Raw genomic sequence first — 17292 nt, 5'->3', positions numbered from 1 at the left:
CGAATTGCCGTGAGATTGTGTTGTGGCACCTAACCCCACCCCTAAACCCAACCGTCATTGAGGGATGAGCAAATCGTACTAAATTGTACGAATTAGATGGTACGAATTCATACGAATTAGCCACTAAATCAAAAGTTACGAATTGCCGTGATATTGTGTTGTGGAACCTAACCCCACCCCTAAACCCAATCGTCATTGAGGGATGAGCAAACGCACTAAATTGTACAAATTAGATGGTACGAATTCGTACGAATTAGCCACTAAATCAAAAAGTTACGAATTGCAGTGAGATTGTGTTGTGGCACCTAACCCCACCCCTAAACCCAACCGTCATTGAGGGATGAGCAAATCGTACTAAAATGTACAAATTAGATGGTACGAATTCGTACGAATTAGCCACTAAATCAAAAAGTTACGAATTGCCGTGAGATTGTGTTGGTTTTATGATACATTTTAAGAACTTTCTTTGTTTTTCAATGTTTTTTTGTTGTTTTTTTTGCAGTGTGAGCAAAGGCTCAAGAGCAAAAGAGTGAATGCACACAGACGCTCTGTATAAACTGACAAGACACTTGTTTAATTATGGGCCACTGCACCGTTTATTTCTCATACAAAGGATTCACAGTCGACCCTTAAATTGCTGCGGGTGCAGACAGACTCTCAGTTACATTGCAATGATCCGGGGGCAGAAAAACACTGTAGGTTCATTGATTTTTATGCAGCTCTATTATATACGGCTGCTGACTTGCATGTACTGTCTTTCAGTGACATAGAGTGTTACTGTTGGATCTCCCAATCAAGTTTGAGACTGTAAAAGTGTGTGTCTGATGACTACGCAAGCAGAAATTAGTCAGTTCACATATTACTTATATATTGCGCTTGTATAAAATAATAACCTAATGAAATATTAATCATCTGGATGTCTAGTATTGTTTTAAAAAGTCGAATAAGAGTATTAGGCCTGAAGATTTATTCCTTTTTTTATGTGCCATGGTTTTTATATATATACAAATTAATTATTATCTTAATTACAATAAAATAAAGCACAAAAACATAATAATTATATGATTATGGAGTCACAAATGACACTTTTGTTACTCCTAAATGAACAATACTAGAGAGCTAAATAGTTTATATCTTTCAATCTCACTTTCTCTCTCTCTCTCTCTCTCTCTCTCTCTCTCTCTCTCTCTCTCTCCCTCCATTTTTGATTTCTGACCTCCACCAGTGCTTCAACAATCACTGTTAATTATTAATTTGACGGATATCACGTGGTCAGAGAAGCAATTGTGAAGATTGGACAGAACTATTGCCTGATTTCTCGCTCTCTCTCTTAGTCTTTTCTCCTTGTGCCTCAGCTGATACTTGCAGAGGAGTAATTGTTGCCATTGACATGACAGGTATGGCTACATGCAGGACAGTGAATATCATAAGACTTCAGTTCACAAAGGCATAATTCATTGTATTTACACAATTGTTTTTTAAATAGTTTTTAATTATATGTTATTTGTATTTAATTTATTTATTCGTTTATTCAGCATTAACTGTTTTGGCTCATTCCTTCATTAATTTTCTTTTCGGCTTAGTCACTTTGTTAATGCGGGGTCGACACAGGGGAATGAACCACCAACTTATCCAGCACATGTTTCATGCAGCAGAAGTGCTGAATAAGTTGGCGAGTCATTCCACTGTGGCGACCCCGGATTAATAAAGGGACTAAGCTGAAAAGAAAATGCATGAATGAATGAATGAATGAATGAATGAATGAATATTTTGGCTCAGATTTTTAGAAGAAATAAGTATATTTATATAATATTTATAATTAAATTACGATTCCTTAAATTGATCAAAAGTGCCATTAAAAGGTGCTATTCAATTAATATCATATAATAACAGTTGTAGTAGTAGTAGTAGTAATAGTAGTAGTAAAAAAACAATTGTGTAAATATGTATATTTAAAGAAACTGTTGGTATAGTGACTTACATGTGTTTATTTAATTCTAAAGAGTCAAAACATTTAACGGTATTAAAAAGATTTATCAAATAAAATAAAATGTACAAAAAAGAAACTAATACATGAAATTATATATTTAAATAAAGTGTCTGTGATTTACGAGTGTTTATTACACTTGTTAAAGAAAACTATATAAAAAATTTACTTATGGGTTATACTCTGAAACATTAACAGGGTTTCTGCAGGTTTCACCAAGTTAAACTTAAGACATTTTAAGACATTTTAAAGACCATTATGATTAAAATTTTAGACTTATACAGGACTAAATGCTAGGGATTTTATTTGAATATTCCATTTGGGAAAATATTTCCACTTGCCCTATAAAAAAATGATTATACTTTAATAATACAATAATAATAATTTAACAATAAAAAATCTAGGTCAGGTCAGTGTGCTCAGCAGTAAACAAATGGAGAACTTTTAAACAAATGTTACTATAAGGAAAGTCGTTTAATGCTATTATTAAATAAATGTTTTATTGAGATTGATTGTTGGTGATTGATTGTTGATGATTGATGCATGAACAAAGGAAAATTAAGACCTGTAAAAAATTATTTAAGACCTACAACACACTATTTCAGTAGAATTAAGACTCTTTAAGGCCTAAAATTTAGCTTTTGAGATTTAAGACATTTTAAGACTCGTTATAACCCCGCTGATACCCTGATTAATCTCTGCTCCAACAACTTTTGGTCCTAAAAACAGAACACCATCATTTAAGAAACTGACTTAGATACAATATATTTTCTGTGTTGGTCAATGAAATTCAAGGTAAAATAAATAAATAAATAAATAAATAAATAAATAAATAAATAAATAAATACATAAATAAATAAATAAATAAATGAATAAATAAATAAATAAATGAACAAATAAATGAATAAATGAATAAATGAATAAATAAATAAATAAATGAACAAATGAATAAATAAATGAATAAATGAATAAATGAATAAATGAATAAATGAATAAATGAATAAATAAATAAATGAACAAATAAATGAATAAATGAATAAACAAATGAATAAATGAATAAATAAATGAACAAATGAATAAATGAATGAAGAAATGAATAAATGAATGAATGAATAAATGAATAAACAAATAAATACATAAATGAACAAATAAATAAATGAATGAATACATAAATAAATAAATAAATACATGAATAAATAAATAAATAAATAAATGAACAAATAAATAAATAAATGAATAAATAAATGAATAAATGAATAAATAAATGAATAAATGAAAAAATAAATGAACAAATGAAAAAATAAATGAACAATTGAATAAATAAATGAATAAATGAATAAATTAATAAATAAATGAACAAATGAAAAAATAAATGAACAAATGGATAAATGAATGAATAAATGAATAAATGAATAAATAAATGAACAAATAAATGAATAGATGAATAAATAAATGAATAAATGAATAAATAAATGAATAAATGAATAAATAAATGAATAAATGAATAAATGAATAAATAAATGAACAAATGAATAAATAAATGAATAAATGAATAAATGAATAATTGAATGAATGAATAAATGAATAAATAAATAAATAAATAAATAAATGAACATATTAATAAATGAATGAATAAATGAATAAATAAATAAATGAATAAATGAATAAATAAATGAACAAATAAATGAATAAATGAATAAATAAATGAATAAATGAATAAATAAATAAATAAATGAACAATTGAATAAATAAATGAATAAATAAATAAATAAATGAACAAATGAATAAATGAATAAATAAATGAATAAATAAATGAACAAATTAATAAATGAATGAATAAATGAATACATAAATAAATGAATAAATAAATGAATAAATAAATAAATAAATAAATAAATAAATAAATAGCAATAAGACTATGAAAAGCTAAGGCATGAAATTCATATACACATCCACTGACTATTGATCAGATAATTGACTGATTCTCAGCATGTCCAGAAAAGTGATTAGCATTCAAGACGTGATGCTCTACTTCAAACAGGCACATTTCCCTCTTCTTTACAAAGGAAAAACCCCACAGAGCTCCGATTTAAATCACATGTTTTGCTGTGAGCTAGAGCTAAAGATGTACTATGGGATTCCTGTCATGCCCTGGGTTTCCTTCACTGTATGAATAAACATATAAACATATATTCATGTAAATATATGCACACTTACTAGTCAGAGTGTGAAAAAAGAGCTAAAGATAAATGGAGGAAGAACAAAGCTTGAACTCAGAAGCAGCAGATGAAGCAGAGCACTTAAAGTAACAGAATCCTGAAGAGCTTGACGTAATGACCATTAGTGCAAGAAGCTTCTGTCTCATTTACATGCAATTGGGAGAGAACAGCAATGCTGGAAACACTTGTGTGCTGCCTGCATAGACAGTGTTTAAGAGAAAAATACAATTAATTATGTTTTATCATGTGTTTTACATCTTGTCACTGTAGAATTTAAAGCACGTGTAAGTTTTTATACAGTAAATTTAATAGTAGACATCAGCAAAATGTGTTTTTACAGGGTAATTACTTGCTTGAGAAGTTACAGTATTTTTCTCCATATATTTCACCCAAAATATATAGTTTCAGTGTAACAATTTTTTTTTTTTTTTACATATTAGAAGAATAAAACGTAAAGTTTTTGTTGCTTTAAAGTTTTTTATTGTTGTTTTTACTGAATTTTTACAGTTTATGCTTTTTGAGAGAATATTTAAACATAAATAATAACAAATAAAATCAATAAATGATTAAAATAACTGACTTGAGCATTCTAACCTTAAAAAATTATTATTTTAGTTTGTTTTATTTTAAATAGATATATAATAAATATTCTAAATAAATAGATATAACTATAAACAGAAACATTTCATGAAAAAATTATGTGGATGTTGTCGTGAACTATATCTACTCATTTCTTTGATTAGATTTTATACTAAATATTTTTGTATTTATTTTCATATCTATTTAAAATAAATCAAGTTGAATATTCTAATGCACAAAAACATGACTATTTTATTTTATTTTAAATAGATATATGATAAAAAAATTCTAAATAAATAGATAAAAAAATAAACAGATACTTTTTTTATGAAAAAATGGATGTTGTCGTAAAATATATCAACTCATTTATTTGATTTTATATTATTTCTATCTCCATTTAAAATGAAATAAAATTTGAAACAATTCTAAAGCACAAAAAACATACATATATATATATATATATATATATATATATATATATATATATATATATATATATATATATATATATATATATATATATATATATATATATATATATATATATATTAAGGGTGAAACGATATACGCATTCATATTGAACCGTTGAGACTTTCGGTTCGGTACGCATTACAAGCCGAACGATTCATGAACGTGGATGATGCAGTAAATATGGGACTGCATTATGCTCTGCAACACCTAGACAGACCAGGGACCTATGTGAGGATCTTGTTTGTTGACTTCAGCTCGGCGTTTAACACTATCATCCCAAAACTTCTCCTGCCCAAATTAACTCAGCTCTCTGTGCCCACCTCTGTCTGTCAGTGGATCAACAGCTTCCTAACGGACAGGCAGCAGCTGGTGAAGCTGGGAAAATTCTCATCTAGTATCCGCACAATAAGCACTGGCGCCCCCCAGGGGTGTGTCCTCTCCCCATTGCTCTTCTCACTGTACACGAATGACTGCACATCAAAAGACTCCTCTGTGAAGCTCTTGAAGTTTGCGGACGACACCACACTTATCGGCCTCATTCAGGACATTGACGAGTCTGCTTACAGACAGGAGGTTAAGGAGTTGGCTGTCTGGTGCAGTCAGAACAACCTGGAGCTAAACACGCTCAAAACAGTGGAGATGATAGTGGACTTCAGGAAAAAACCCCCCTGCTCTCCCCCCACTGAGCATCATGGACAGCATTGTGGCAGCAGTGGAGTTATTCAGGTTCCTGGGCACCACCATCTCTCAGGACCTGAAGTGGGACACTCACATTGACTCCGTTGTCAAAAAAGCTCAACAGAGGCTGTACTTTCTTCGTCAGCTGAGGAAGTTTAACCTGCTGAAACAGTTCTACACCTCCATCATTGAATCAGTCATCTGCACATCAATAACTGTCTGGTTTTAGCTCAGCTACTAAACACGACCTCCAAAGACTACGTCGAATAGTTCGGACTGCTGAGCGAATCACTGGTACAACCCTTCCTACTCCCCAAGAACTGTACTTATCCAGAGCGAGCAGAAGGGCTGCCAAAATCACTCTGGACCCCTCACACCCAGCACACCGCCTCTTTAAACTTTTACCTTCTGGTCGACGCTACAGAGCACTGCGCACCAGAACAGCCCGACACAGAAACAGTTTCTTCCCTCAGGCAATCCATCTCATGAACACTTGATGATAATTATTGCGAAACCAACATCACTACTTGCTATACACTTTTTACACATATACACTTATTTAACAACACACTTTATAAGCCAATTTGCACATAACAGCTGCACATATAACGTTGTATATAGTAATAAACATGTACATACACTTGTCAATCTGTATATTTGCACTCACTACTTCTATTTTTTTAAAATATATTTATTATCTGTTTTTTGTCCTGTCTCTGTTATATTGTTGCACTGTAGAAGCTCTGTCACGAAAACAAATTCCTCGTATGTGTGAACATACCTGGAAATAAAGCTCTTTCTGATTCTGATTCAGACTAACATCTAAAAAGATAAAAAGAGAATAAGTGCTCATTTGCGCCCAAAATTTTATCTATGCGATGTCAAAATATATTTGGGAGCATTTGTGCGAGTGCATAAAATAGATGTCGTGCGACCAGTTTTCACAGCAAAATGTTCACCACGTGCGCGGAATTAGGAGGCATTCACGCTTTAAGCATCTTTGCACCTAAAAACACCAAACGCAGCACTCAGGAATGGTTTAAGACAGCTGACATGTCAACTTGCTGCAGTAAACAAAACCTGCAATGCTTGCCCCGCCATCAAGCTCTTCTTATTGGTCCATTGAGCTAGATCAGAACACGAATGGATTGGTTAATATCAGCTGTCAGTCACTCAGTTCCAATGACAGGGAGCTACAACCGCGAAAATGTAAAGGTCTGGATCCGAGAGAATGAAAACAACACCGGAAGATTTAGCTTTAGAAACCACCTAATGTTACAAATAATAGCACATCTGATTAGTGATCATGTAATGAATGTCAATCCAGCACTTAAACTTTTCGAAGAGTGGATAAAAGACTTCCAGTGTTTAAAGACCACTATGAACATGACTAAAGCCATTCACCGTAAAGCCGGCGGGACGGAGTTTTCAGGTAACAGTGTTTGCCACTAAATCTACACATTTTAAGCAGGAGATGTTCTAACGTTATTTAATCCTTCATTTAATCATCATGATGCTTTAGTCGTGCGACTGATATCGCGTTCACCATCGCTAAAGAGCATGCATTTACTGACAAGAAACTAGTATTGCAGCTTATGAAAAGACCGTTATTGCTATTAAGATGACGTATGTCAATTTCATCTGTGCAATATCAGACACCACCCGTGAGAACACAGCACAGTTATTATTGTTAACTCAGTTCATCTCATTCATGTCAAGCAGTGCGTGCAGGGCCGGTGAGATCCTACATTTATGATGTTAGTTTTAATACATTAAAAAAATTTAAATCAGAGAAATCCTCTGGCTAATTTCTTTTTTTGCTGTAACGAAAACATACCGAAACCACTGTGTCGTATTGAACCGAACCGTTTCACCCCTAATATTTATATATTACAGTTGGGTGATGTCGACCAATTTGGCATAGACATCGTCGTCGTAGGTGGTGGTGAATTAATTATTTATGAATAATTAATTAATACGTAACCAATTAATTATTTGTAGCCTACCGTTTCAACTACCTGACCTGCATAGTCTTTGTTTTACCAATAAGTAACCAAATCATAAATAAATAAAGGTAAGTTACACACAAATTACCGCCTGTCAATTACTTTTTTCGCGGGCTCTGGAATGTATGGGCAGAGTGATCTGTGTTGTTATAATGGCGTCAACAAACTTGGTTGGTAAAAAAGGTGCACAACCAACAGGAACCAGCCAACAGTATCTGTGGTGTTCGCTAAATTTACTAAGTACAAGTGTGAAAGCGAAAGACTGAAGCAGTGCACTGATGCTGTGACAAGTTATCTGATAGATTCAAAAGAAAGAAGAGTCGTTAGACAGTGTGTGTGTGTGTGTGGTGTGTGTGGTCACGTGATGATTTTCAGCGGTATCAGGAGGGCTTTTCAGAAATGCTAGATGAAACGCCAGTGCGGACATGGACCGTGTTCGTTTTAAAATGCCATTTTAAAACTAAGACGTATTAGTGTAAACAGTGTGTATTTTTCATGAGCAGGTTGCTTCTGCGACATGAAGATGAACATAAAGACGGATCACGATACTGGCTCAGCATCGGATGTCTATTGGCCATCACCGATGGATGATGGCGTCGTCTATCTACCCAACACTATTATATATATTAAAAAAAAATAAAAATGAAGAGAAGCATACGTTTCATAATTTTATTCATGTTTAAATTTATGTATGTCTACCTTCTCAATGACAACAATTGTATATTGTTGTATAATATACAAGTAATTAACATTACTACCTCTCAAGCAATGATTGGTGGCAAAGCACAGCAGTCTTTCAATGTTTTGTTGACAATATGACACAAACGTAAAGGCATTTGTGTTTGCACTGAATACCATAACAGACAAAAAAGTATTGTGTTGCATAAACATGACATTAAAATCTGCATCGTTAGCACAGCAGTTGCTAAACACAACAAACAGTGAGTTAAGTCTCTTGTAAACGAGTGGCTGCCTATGTAATCCATTCCAAATCATCCACTTATAAGGTTTTATTGCAGTTTAGATGATGTTTAAGAAAGCAAGACAGCTCAGTAGTCTTTGAAACAGAAGAACTGAGGTCAACAATGGCTGAATTCCCTCTTTCCTTCATTTGTTTTGTTTTTTTCCTGCCTGGAGGACACAGTGTGAACTTACACGCTGCTGTAGCTCATCCCTCTTGAATATGTAACACTGGCAACAACAAATTAAAATTACTGGCAGGAAAAAACACAGCACAGAAGAGCTTTGAGAGAGCTGTTGTAGAGCAGCGGTGCACGAGAGCCAGCAATAGCGCTGTAAACATCTCGCTACAGATGCTAATCGCTGTTTTCTGCACCAAGATTTATTGAGAGCACTATGTCACTTCCATCTGCGTTCACACAGAAAGGGTTCACAGACGGAGGCAGTATTTCTTTTTTCATTTACAATATTTGTGTATGCTTGATAGTTTACCCCAAAAAATAGCATGTTCTCCCCGTGTTGGCGTGGGTTTCCTCCGGGTGCTCCAGCTTACCCCACAGTCCAAAAACATGTGGTATAGGTGAATTAAATAAACTAAATAGGTCTTTGTGTATGAGTGTGTGTGTGTGTGAAAAGTAGAAAATAGTCTAAAGAACAAACCATCGTTATACAATGACTTGCCTAATTACCCTAACCTGCCTAGTTAACCTGATTAACCTAGTTAAGTCTTTACATGTCACTTTAAGCTGTATAGAAGTGTCTTGAAAATATCTAGTGAAATCTTATTTACTGTCATCATGGCAAAGATAAAATAAATCCGTTATCAGAAATGAGTTATTAAAACTATTATGTTTACAAATGTGTTGAAGAAATCTTCTTTCCCTAAAACAGAAATTGGGGAAAAAAATAAACAGGTGGGCTAATTATTCAGGGGGGCTAATAATTCTGACTTCAACTGTATATCATGAGCTACAACTACTTAGCGATACCAATTTTTAATATTTAAGAAATGTCTAATGAACATCCAATATAAAAATGTTTTGGATATGAAGTTGGAGCAAAATGGTTTATTCATTTTTGCCATTATGTATACTCGTTTAATGTTTTATTCTTTTTTAAATATTTCCCAAGTGATGTTTGATAAAGCAAGACAATTTTCAAAGTATTTTCTTCTAGATGACAAAAGTCCTGTCCAAGCTTTAGGAAGTAAACTAGTAACTAAAAGTGGCTTATATGAAAGGCAGGACTCCCAGAATTCATCCAGATTCATTGGATTTATCTTCAAGACCTCCTCCTTTATCTTACCCCAGACATGCTTAATAATGTTCATGTCTGGTGACTGGGCTGGCCAATCCTGGAGCATCTTGACCTTCTTTGCTTTCAGGAACTTTGATGTGGAGGCTGAAATATGAGATGGAGCGCTATCCTGCTGAAGAATTTGCCCTCTCCTGTGGTTTGTAATGTAATGGGCAGCACAAATGTCTTGATACCTCAGGCTGTTAATGTTGCCATCCACTCTCGCAGGCCCCCATATAGATCGTAACCCCAAACCATGATTTTTTTCTTTACCAAACTTGATTGATATCTATGAGCATCTTGTGTCCATGCGAGTTCCAGTAGGTCTTCCGCAGTATTTGGGATGATTGGCAAGCAGTTCAACAGATGATTCATCAGAAAAATCTACCTTCTGCCACTTTTCCAAATGTTCAACTGTAAGTCAAGTTATTATTTGTTGCTCTTACAACTGGACTGGGATTGATGACAAGACTTTTATCAGGTAGTATATATACATTTAGGCAATTTGTATCTATTACAATGCAAATTGTCACAGTTTTGGTGTGCACTAGCTTATAAATATCCTAAAAATGAACAATACGGATACAAACATCTAAAAACGCTAATTTAATTTTATGGGACCTTTAACACAGCAAAGAAATAAAAAAAAAAAAACAAGAAGAAGCGCCATATGACCTCTTTAAAAGTAGAACAAGAGAAAAAAAGTCATTTTTGGGTGAACTATTTCCTTTAAGGGCCCCTCAAATGTTTTCAAAGGGGGCACAGAGTGACAAGCGTCTGCCCACCTGTTGTTTGAACCTCTGAAAAAGTGCGGAGATGGAGGGTTTCGGGTCAGAGGAATGACACTGGCGCTCCTCCCTCCCTGTGGAGATCAAGATTGCGCTGTTAGTGACAGACAGGTTTTACAGCCTAGTGTGAAAAATCAATGCCATTGAATCCTCACAACAGGTGTATACCGAGCCCCCACAGATTTAGTGAGGAGAAACACAATTACCTTTCAGTAATGGCAGACTGAAGAGAGATAACGCCAGAACCGCCAGACCCCAGAGGAGGTGCTACCATCACGGGCACGAACTGTGCTCATATTGGGGTCTAAACCTGAAACTGCTTCTCCGATTCGCAGAAAATCACCATGATGACCCCTCAAAGCAAAGCTATGGTTAAGTGAATCTATAATCTTTACAGCTATGTGTTTCCGATAAGTGAGAAAAGGCCTGAAGGTGAGGTTGGGATATGTTGTTGACATGCTGCAAGGTCAACAGTGCTTTTGCTCTAGGCTACAGGGTTTAAAGTGGCCATAAATGGGCACGCAATTTTATTTCAGATAAACTGTTAGACCTGAAACATGTCAAGCTTTGTTTTTTTTATCCACAGTTGTACAATTGTAAGGATACTGTGCTAAAGGGGCTAAGTAAAAACATTAAAGGGACAGTTCACCCAAAAATTAAAGTTTACTCACTGTTTAAGCCGCGTTTACACTGCACTGTTCAAGTGAATCAATTCCGTTCACTTTTTCTCTCATGTGGCACAGATCGGATATGGTCCATGTACGTGTAAGCAGGAACAAATCACATGGATTCCGATTTACTCAAATCAGATTCAGGCCTTGTTCATACAGTATGTGGAAATTTATCTGATATGAATCGAATCTGTGCCCTTGTGTCTGCAGTTTAAGCATGTAGATCGGATTTTCACCTGTCAATGCGAGTCGAGCATCATTAAAAACCGTAGCGAATGACGTCAAGTCTGACACTTTCATTTCAGAACAGACTTCAGCCGTGTTCCAAACCTTAAATCTTACACACAAGGACTTAAACAGCTTTTATATTGTCATATAGCACAGGTGTTTAAGCATGTTAACAAGAGCGAGAGAGCGCAATGTCCGCCATGTAAACAATATAAACTAATCTAAAACTAGCGCATACATCACGTGCATAAATCATGCCATGGACATGACATTAAGATGCCTAATGGTTTAAAAAAGCCTGTCTATCAAAAGAAGACAAATGAGAACCTTTCTGTCATAAACTATAGTAAAAGAGCTTGTCAAAAGCTGCGACCAGATTACAGGAATAGAGAAAAGAGCACTCTTTAATTATCAGCTGTTGGTCAGCGCTCACTCTTTTTTTTTTCCTGCTTATTGCGCCTTTGCCATGTGCTGTGTAAATGCAGACGATCGGATACAAGTCACTTTAAAAAGATTATGTAAGCAGGTCATCAAAAAAATCGGATACAGTCACAAAATCGGAATTGACCATCAACATCTGCAGTGTGAATGCAGCCTTATTCACCCTCAAGTGTTTCTAAACCTTTATGAGTTTCTAAACCTTTTGCTGAGCACAAAATAATTTGTTTTGGAGAACGCTGGAAACTTGTAACCGTTAACTTCCATTGAAGGAAAGATGGTGAACTGTGAATGTGGACCAAAACATTTAGCAACTGTTAATGTTTAGTTTGGGTAGGTCATTTTTGAGAAAGTGCCTCTGACAGTGAGGGAAAGGACACCAACATAGTCTGAGGAAACTTTTTACAGAAATCTCATTTTGCATGCTATCTTCATCAAATTTGAAATATAAACTCATGAGACACTTTGCTTTAAAGTCATATTTTTTTTCTAGGACATTAAAATAAGGTTTTCCTGTATTTGTTTATGGAAAAAAAACAAATTATAAATACAATACAATTTTTTTTTCTCTCATGATTCATAATGTATAACTTTTTATATTTTTGAGCATAGAACTTCCTCTTTTACCACAATAAAGCTCAACGTATCTTCTTTTCAATGATACATAATTTGTGTTTGTAGTTTACTGTAGTCAGGAACTGTTACTATTTAAAGTTAGGTAGGTGTCAATCATCAAAATTGAGTGCTGGCTAACAGGTTAAACAAAGGTGCATTGGTTAATGATAGCTACTGTATTTACTAACATAAACAAACAATTAGTAATACATTTACTACGATATTCATGTCATTTCAGTTAAATAACATTAGTTCATATTAGTTCATGTTAACTCCCTGTGCATTAACTAATGTTGAACTATGACTAATAAAAGCTTTACAAGATTAGTCATACTTGGTTAATGTTAGTAAATGCATTAACTAACACTAACTAATGGACCATTATTCTAAAGTGTTACTGAAAAGGCATTGTATGGAAGTCAATGGTTACAGGTTTTCAGCTTTCTTTAAAAGAATGAGAAAACTTACAGAGATTTGAAACAAAGAAAATGGTCAGTCACTGATGAACTATCCTTTTAACAATTATAGAATGTAAAGAAATAAATGCAAAGACAGTAACATTTATAGCCATATATTTTGCAGTGTTTGCATGTCCTTTACTGCACAGAATTAATTTAAATAGAAGTAAAAAAACATTACAATAACAAATTGATTTCAAAAAGCACCTAAATTATTTTGCATTTTGTTTTGTTTTTTTCAGTTGAATAAAAATCTATTTCCATTCAGATATTACCACATATTTTGCTGATATTAAAAAGACAATTTGACATATTTTGCAGTGTTTCCATGTCCTTTACTGCATAGAATTCAATAAAATAGAAGTTGATTGTTTAGAATTTGTGATTTTATTTTTCCAGTTTAAGTACTATTTACCATTCATGCATTTCATCTTAAAAAATAGTGTAAACTCTTGTCTCATATCGTTCTCGTAAACTCGTGAAGTCTGGGCTTTTGTATTTCTCCAAAAGTCTTTTAAAAAATAACTAAGTAAATAAATAAATAAATAAAACCTCTTAATACTCTGTACACTTTTTATGGTTTGTGCCTTTAAGGTACAGATTTAAAAAAAATTTGGTCCTTTTTTATTCTGGGGAAAAGCTTTGATGTAAAGTAAATAAGAATTATTTAGAAGTCACTTACATCGGTATGAAAATCATAACTAATTTAGTGACATCGATCATGTAATTCTCTACAGACAATCTTTGCTTACCCTGAAGCACAAAAAAGTCTTTGAAACATCTCAAATCAAAATGGAAAACATGTTAAAGATTTATTAATGTGATTTAACTGCTCCTGTCATTTCTTAAAAACTACCACATAAATAATATAAACAAAATACACACACACACACACACACACACACACACACACACACACACACACACACATATAATTTGTAGCTTAAATCAGTATGTTAGGGAAAAATATTAAATACAATTTAACTTAAAAAGAGGAAAAATCAAGAGAAACAAACTAAATATATTACATTTGAAATTTAGTAATTAGCTTTTTTTTGCATGCATTTAAATGTATTATCTTTCTGTTTCAAAATATGAAGTTTTGTGATATCTGTTTAATAAATCTGTTTAGTTCAGATGCACCACAAATTAGGGCTGCATGATATTGGGACAAAATACACAGAGATTTTTTTTTTAATTCTGCGATATCCACTCATCGGCCACTTTATTAGGTACACCTTACTGATACTGGGTTGGACCCCCTTTTGCCTTCAGAACTGCCTTAATCCTTTATGGCATAGATTCAGCATGGAACTGGAAATATTCCTCAGATATTGTGATCCATATTGACATGATAGCATCACGCAGTTGCTGCAGATTTAAACAACATCCCAAAGGTGTTCTATTGGATTGAGATATGGTGACTGTGGAAGCCATTTGAGTACAGTGAACTCATTGTCATGTTGAAACCAGTCATTTTACGATATGGCGCGCTATCCACTGTGGTCATAACGGGATGGACATGGTCAGCAACAATACTCAGGTAGGCTTAGTAAATGCATCGAGTTGCTGCCATGTGATTGGCCGATTAGAAATTTGCGAGAACGAGCACTTGGACAGGTGTACCTAAAAAAGTGGCCGGTGAGTGGATATTATGATATGAATATAATTTTATTAGATGAGCTGAATAAATGTTCATAAAGAATCTATCATTTCAGATTGGAATGATCCTGTAGGGAAATACATAAAATATAATAATATACAAGCGCAGATAAATTCAATAAAGAAAAACAAATGAAATAAACAGCGTTTGATTGTTTTTCCGAAGAGTCCAAATGTTTTCAGGTATACAGTAATTGAATAATCAAATGTAAAATAATACTGCATAGTCTTCGTTTTAAAAAACAATTCCATAATATTAACCATTTATAATTTTTCAAAGCTACAAACGATACATTTTCTTATGTCTGAATGCTTTTAAAACCCTCACACAGGCCTCAAAAACACATCTGCAACAAGATAAATTATAACACAGACTTAACACTGCATATACTTGCGATGTGACTATTGCGAATGATCACAATATCCATAATGAAACAATATATTGTGCAGCCCTACCACAAATATTACCTATATTCACTGAGAAACTGTACACACACTCACACACACACAACACAATTATCTAAAACTCACTATTGAATAAATCTGCTTCCTGAAATAAAACACAATGCCTCTGCATCAGTATGAATCACCACCATTAGACCATGTCTGCTTCATCCAAATCTTCTGCAAGTTGGTCTGCAAGTTTGTTAATTAGATCTCAGAGCCCTGACACCAGTGTCAGAAACACACAGAGGAGCATATCATAGCAATAAAGCCTTCATGAGTCTCCATTCAATCTACAGCATGAATGTCACTACATTACAGTGGAGATTATGAGCTCATTGGCCTTTTGTAAATCAAAACTCTAACTACTAAACTAATTATCTACAGCAGTGCAGTGAGTTACATTAGCAAAAGATACAATCAAGTTGTTTTCATTGCCTTTAGTACATCTTTCATACTTTATCTCTGTAATAAACTAACATTATTAATAGCCGACTTTAGTTGAACATCTGATATACAAACATGTTTATCTGTGAATAAGAAGATGTGAATATTTCTACAGAGTGTTTTGACTCTTGCATCACGTCCAGTCTCCTGTGGATGTAACACCCACACAGAACAGGACACTATGAATGTATTATGAGATAAGAAAATAACATCTGTGCTCAGTTAATATTGGATTTTTTTAAACTTTGAGGGAATTCAGATATTAGAGCATTTTAAAAAATACCCTCGCACTAGAAACATTTGAGCAATTCCATGCAAATGTCAACCACGCTATGAAAAAATGTGAAAAGTTTCACCAAAATATGGAAACCGTTTCTTTCATAATTTTTTTGTATAAGCAAGTATTTTACAGTACTTTAGAAATACTCAAAAACAACACAGGCTCATTGTGAAAATGTAGCCCTATAGACATTTCTGCAGACAGTGAATTACGTAGGCGGAGGTACGTATGGCTGCATTTAATTTCTTTAAACAAACGCTACGGGGTGGTGTGACGGCGTTCCTTTTCGCGCTTACCAGCTGACCGCTTACCTCCGTATGGATGGCATTCCGGCTGCAACCAGTTTGTCCCGTTAGCGCGCCACGTCCGTCGGCGGATTTGAGATGCAGAGAGGAGTTGACCACGGAGATGGGGGTTCGAGTCCGGTGAAGAGCAGTTCCAGAAAGCAGGTAAGACAAAAACAGAATCCAAAATATAAAACAAACAAGTGAATAGCGTATAGAGGACGTGGTAAAAAAAAAATAATAAAAATGCGATATACGTGACGCAACTGACTTTGAAAGGGAATGGGAGATGAGACTCTGGTTGATTTAATGCATGTTATGCTCAAAACACACCCATAACTCATTAAGAGAATTAGCACAATCCTTTTAGACCATGCGCCAGGGCGCAGAGTGTATTTTCCCGCCAGTAAAATAGCAAAAGCAGACACGCCCTTAATGCTTTTGCGCCATGTGCTTTAGACTTTGCGCCTATGACACTTTATCTGAAACTTGCACCAGTTTGGCACATTTGCAACAGACACTTTCTTACAATCACTTCATATCTTAAAAAGTAAATAAATAAATGAATAAACTGTGCATTTATGGAGTGTACTTCACACATGTGAGTGGGCTTGACAAACCACCTGTAGAAACACCCTTCTCTCTAAAAACACTCTTAGGGTGCTTTCACACCTGTTTTGTACCGAAATAGGGATTAAAAATGTTACTATGTTGCACTTTGTACTTGGTGCGGTTCACTTTCACATGGCAAAGTTTCTAAACGGACCAAAAGGGCTAAAAC

The sequence above is a fragment of the Danio aesculapii genome, chromosome 12 (assembly GCF_903798145.1).
Source record: "Danio aesculapii chromosome 12, fDanAes4.1, whole genome shotgun sequence".
NCBI classification, from domain to species: Eukaryota; Metazoa; Chordata; class Actinopteri; order Cypriniformes; family Danionidae; genus Danio; species Danio aesculapii.
This window is presented reverse-complemented; position numbering follows the sequence as displayed.